Raw genomic sequence first — 6,000 nt, forward strand, 5'->3', positions numbered from 1 at the left:
AATGAACCAGACTTTATTTATAAAGTGCTTTAAAACAGCTACAAAGAAAAGCACGAAGCTTCAAATCTACAAATCTGACTTCATAATTTAGCACTTTGAAATCGGACCTCAGTCTCTTCAAAAACGTCTGCTCATGGAAATTTCGTTGAATTCTGTTCAATGACAATAAATGCTATCTATTCTATTCTATTCATTCTGAAGTTCCACCTTCAGGAAGTCATTACAACATGGCTCCTCTATTAACCATTTAACAACATTTATACCAGCGTTACACAGAGCTAATTGCTGCTGGCTAGTCTGAAGGAGTTGCTGCTCTGTGTGGCTTGGAAACTGCAGCTCTGAGGAGGGGCTGCATCTCGAAGGCGGGGCTATGTCCAGCCAGGTGTTTTTCACAGCTGAATGGTTGCCATGGAAATGAAAAGGTTTCTCAAAAATGCATAAAAGAATCAAGACAACACTACGGGTATGTTTTTGATGAGGGAATAACATAGTAAAAAATAAACTTTTTGTAAAGGAAAAATAAAATCACCTCTTTATTTGCCAACATGTCTTGTTGCTTCAAGCTTCAGTCAACCAGTCCGATAAACACCCAACAAAACTCAGTAGCAGAATAAGCTGTCTGGCTTCAGCAGGGAGGATTTGGTGAGTTTTTCATGGTTTTCACCCACATACTGAACTCTGCTGCAGCTCAACCCACAAATGCATCTTCCTTGGAAATGCAGCCATTTAAAGGGAAACAAGCAGGAAGCATCATTAGCACCAAGAAACAATTGACCAAACACTAATTTACTGAAGAGTTTAGTTTTAAAACATGCAGGTGTCCATTCTGAGGGCGATGTGAAGGAATGCTGCAGTTCAATTGGGGGGTGGGGGGCGTCCTGCCAACGGGGCTGCAGCTTAATTAACTCTAAAGGAGGCAAGCTGTGGGCCGCCCTGTCGCCTTGCATATCAACGAGCCCAGTGCTTTCTGAGCACCGTCACAGAGAAGCCCCTCTTTGTGAGCCGGAGGAGCCATTCAGTGCAGGCCAGGAAAACCCCCCTCTTGTTTTTTACTCCGTTCCTTCGGTTCAAAACTCAGAGATCTGTTTGTGGCCAGATGAGACTAAATCCAAAGCTCTAATGCTGGTTTTGTCAATCAAACCACAGAAGAGAGAAGTAGGAATTAAAATTCATAGTTTTGAACAATGTTTGCTTTTGATTCTATTTTTATTGAAAGAAAATCCACAAAAATTCATGTAAAATGTAAATTAAATTAAATTAAGAATTTTGATTAGGTCAAATTTAACAGTAATCTACAAGGATCAAGCATCTGCTTATTTCCACCTATGCTGCTTGTCGACTCACAAAGCTCAGCTTAACTGACTACTGACCTCTAGTGGCTGAAAGCGGAACTAATCACCTAAAATTAATTAAGCCTTTTCTAATTAGGGTGAGAATAAAAGTAATAGTCAAGGTGTTTAGAGGCCTTGTCGATTAATTTTGAGGCTCTCTGTTTTATCCCACACTGTGGGTGAATTTACGTTTCCTAAGTCAAAGCTTGACCCTGCTGGACCACAACAGGAGACATTTCTGCCCTTTATGTAACAAATGTTAGACACGGCATTTTGTGCGTAGAGTGACTCAAACTGAATGAGACATGATGAAACTCGTCCTGGAAGAACGGTGAAGGAGGTCAGACCAGAAGCTTGACATGATCTGTGATGAAAGGAACGTGGGATTATTAAATCTGGACCTGCCGCCTCCTTCAGGCCGGCTGACCTTGAGCTGCAGGCTCGGGGCGATGACCCACTGCAGTTTCATCTCTGGGCCGGGATGTTAACTCTGCTGTATGTCTGGAGCTAAATATTTCAGGACTACATGTCTGTTTAGCTGTCAGAGAAATTTACTGTCATACTACTGGGATCTTAAACAAGTAGGCCTGGGCATTTATTCTATTGGTTATCATTTATCGAGATAAGTAAGAATTTACATTTTTTGTTGTCACAATAAATTCCAATTAATGATGTTTAAAACCCCCAAGAGCTGTTTATATGGTTGGAGTTATTAACTTTACCATTTTCTCCACTGTTTCTTTAACAAATATTAATAAATTCGAAAATATGATTAAATTCAATTCCTCTGTTTATGATGGTGTATTAGGGCCACTGCAGATTAAAAAAGTAGGATTATAAATTTTGAGATTAATCAAGAATTTCTTTAGACAAAAATTTGTAAATTTTTGAGTTTTAAAAATCCAAAATTTTCTTCGGTAAATAAAATCAAAACAAATGAACGCAGCTAGAGCTAGCGGGAGAAATGGTTCATTATCCTTAACCAAACGCAAAAGAGAAATCCTACAACCACTAAAATCTGACGCCTCTCCATTTTAGTTTACATTTCATGAAGAAGGAAATTGCACTCAGTTTCCTGTGTTGTTTCCTTCAGTGGTTTTTGTTACAACTGGAGGAGAGGAAACTGTTTTTCAAAGGGACAACCATGAAAACAGTGAAGTATGAAAGCGAACGGCAGCAGCTGAAAATGTAACAAATGTTACAATTTGGTCCCCAATCAAACCGAGTCCACTGGACTATCAGGTAAGGTTTAGATCAATAAAGTTGATTCTGCTTCTACTAATTGTCTCAAGGGGGATGAATACAAATTCTTACCACAATTTTCTGTTTCCCATTTATGAAAAGAAAACACAGAAAAGAAAGTAGCAGTTATGCTCAACATTTGTGTAATTCTGTCATAAAATCTCAATAGGATCCCAGCTGTAAATACGGGAAGCTCTGTGTGCCATATGTAGCGCCGTGCTTTGACAGCTTCACTGTGGGAGCGCCAACATTAAAGCCACACTCATCAGTCCCTCAGCTTATCAGTCTTTGGTTTCATGAGAAGAGTTTATTTTCAAAAGACAGATATTTTTCTTAAGAACACATCAAAGAAACCTGACATGCTTATCTCCATACTTCTATGTGTTGCTGAGGCCAAAAGAAAGAAAACAAGAATTAAGGTTGAGAAAAAAGCTTAAAATTGGGTGACTCGATTTCATGCCAGGTCTGGAGGAACCACATCAAAATCCAAAAGTATGTGCCAAGAGAAATTACTTCAGCTTTCAGAAAGCAAAATCTACCAGTTAACTGTATATTTTATTTTATTTTCACAGCAGGGGAGGTGGAAAGCCTCTTACTTCAAATTCTGGTATCTTAAACTGTAAGTCATCAGTTGACAGGCCAAATACAAACAAGTTTTCACTCTTTCAAGAGAAAATGCATCTTTATGTGATTAATAACAAATTTAACTAATGTTTTATTTAATTATGTGCATGCTTCAGCTTCATGCGCTTAAGAGCACACAGACTAAAGCCTATAATAAACCCCAGCCAAGGTGTATACAGAAATGTTTCTAAAACAAATTTAAAAAAGGGTTTGTTTAAAAAACTAAAGGTTAAAATGAATTTTAAAAACTGAATCCATAACTATCCCTGTGGAATAATTATGAGGAATTAAAACTTTGTTTTTCATTGGCAGTATTATATAAAATCATTTTTGTCTGGCTTTACATCATTCCCTCATCAAAAACTCCTTCAGACTAGCCAGCAGCAGTTAGCAAACAGCTGGTGGAGCTCATTATAGGAGCTACTCTCAGAGCAACACTGGTAAAACAAAAAGTTGTTAAAGGGTTAATAAAGGAACCATGTTGTGATGACTTCCTGAAGGCGGAGTTTCAGAAAACTTTAAAGAGAAAGAGTTTCTAAAGAGACAGAGGCCTAATTTCAACATGTTAGATTACAAAGTAAAATTTATTTTAAGTCATATTTGATATATGTAGTATTTTATTATTTTAACAACTGATGGTAACAGTTACTTGATTATGCTATAAATGGCACTATGTGCCTGGAAAACATAGAGACTGCCCCTTTAAATGGAAAAAAAAATTTGCTAAACAAATACACAGTTTTATGTTTTCTTTTACAACGTTTTACAATGTAACTGTAATTCCTTGGAGATATGTTTTAGAAGAGTATAATTCTGCTGTTTCGATTTTGATTATGTTTTATGAATAAAAAAGTGACGTATAATAAGCTTTTGCTTCTACATATACTTTTTTGGTCTACACTTTGTGTTCGGGATTTAACATATTTTTTTCTACTTCTTTTCTAGTTTTATTTTGTATTTTTACTCAGCATTGTGTGTTTTTTTCTTGTTTTAGTTACGTATGAAAAGTTTAATAATGGCTGAAAATAATCCATTTAATTTGAAAATCTTGTATTTCCTGATTAAACTCCTAACAAGCAGAACAGAACCTGCTGCTGAATCCTAAATATCTGCGCTTCCATGCATTCTGTCCACATAACAGAAGAAGCTGTAACTCCAACACATAAAACGCTGAGACTTTTCTGGGTTTTTAATTTTTTTTTACAGAAGTCGACCTTTTGATTCATAATTTGTGTGGGTGTGAGGATGTGTGTGGTCCGAGCCCGGCTAGCGGGCAGTATCTGCGGGGGGTCTGTGGATAAGCCTGGTGGTCTAAATCCCCACTGACAGCCTCGCCGCTCTGCTGTAGGTGTGAATGCGAACTGTCTGCTGACGGCTGCAGATGGGCTTAGCCTGTCAGAGTTTCTGCAAGGCATCCATCTCCACGGATAAACTCTGAACGAAGGTTGCCACCATGTTTAACACCATTATGGGTGGATTCGTTGCTGCTATCATTTGCCCTGAGGATCTTGTGTCTAAATATGATGATGTTGTGCCTGTAAGGATTCGCATCCCTTGAAAATTCACACTTTTTCCATACTACAACCATAAACTTTAATGTTTTCTCTTGGGGTTTTATGTGATAAAGCAACACAAAGTTTGTGCATAATTGTGAAATGGAAGGAAATAAGTTTTTATTCCAAAATAGTTGCTTGCATTTATTTAGCTTGAGTGGGCTTTTATTGTTTCATTTATCATTTATTGTGATAAATGACTTATTATGATAAGAATCACGATTCATTGTTGTCACAATAAATTGTAATTAATGATGTTTAAAACTCCCCAAAACTGTTCTTTATTGTCAGGATTGACAGTTTTATTATTTGTCTACAAGGAACTTCTAAAGGACAAATAAAGAAATATCTCATTGTAAAAACCTTTAATCTGCATGGAGTCGGTTAATCAACTAATTGCATGATAAATAAAATTGAGCTCAATAATTTTCATTCTGATCATTAACATTTATTAATGGGGAACTTTGTAGAGACTTCATAACGCATGTTATTTATGCTTTCAGTTGTGTGTGATTTTTATTTCTGTTTTATTTTTTGTTTTTGGTTTATTATGTTTTATTTTGGATATTCAAAAAATCAACAAAAACAAAGTTTTATTAGTGTTTGAGAGGGTAAACTTGCACAGTTTACTTAAAAATGGTCTCAACACAATATTATCGTTTATAGCAATAATTTATTGTGCACCAATATTAGTTATCGTGACAGGCCTAAGAGAGCAATTCTATTAAAAATCAGCAGAGATTTTATGCAAATAACCCCCAGTTGCTCCCACCACAACAGGGCGAGCAGCAGCGTGTGTGTGTGTGTGTGACCCTGAGTCGTAAGGGGATGATGTGTGTTTTCTGTACCAGTTCACGCTCTGTGCTTTCAGAACAGTCTTTGGGGCTTTGGCGTCCTCATCTCCAGATTCCCCAGCTGAACATAATGCAAGATGGAGCAGCAAGAAGCCAAGCGGGGAAGTTCAGGGTGGAAGAACAGGACGGTTTAAAACGGAAAGAGCAGAATAAAGAAATGAACAGATGGAGCAAAACAGCAAAGAGTACATAAAGACAACTTCTGTAAATCACAAGAAAATGATAGTTGTTTCTTTTAAAAATATCCCATAGTGCAGCAGCCTTTGCTAATAATAGTCTGAAACGTGCATCAAACAGGGTTAAGGGGTCGCAGAGCTACCCTGGCTTTCATCCCCCTTTATTGCTGTTTCTGAGCTGCAGAACGTCTGCGAAATGTCAAAGGAGGCTGAAGCAGGC

Source organism: Xiphophorus couchianus, chromosome 2, assembly GCF_001444195.1.
Source record: "Xiphophorus couchianus chromosome 2, X_couchianus-1.0, whole genome shotgun sequence".
NCBI lineage: Eukaryota > Metazoa > Chordata > Actinopteri > Cyprinodontiformes > Poeciliidae > Xiphophorus > Xiphophorus couchianus.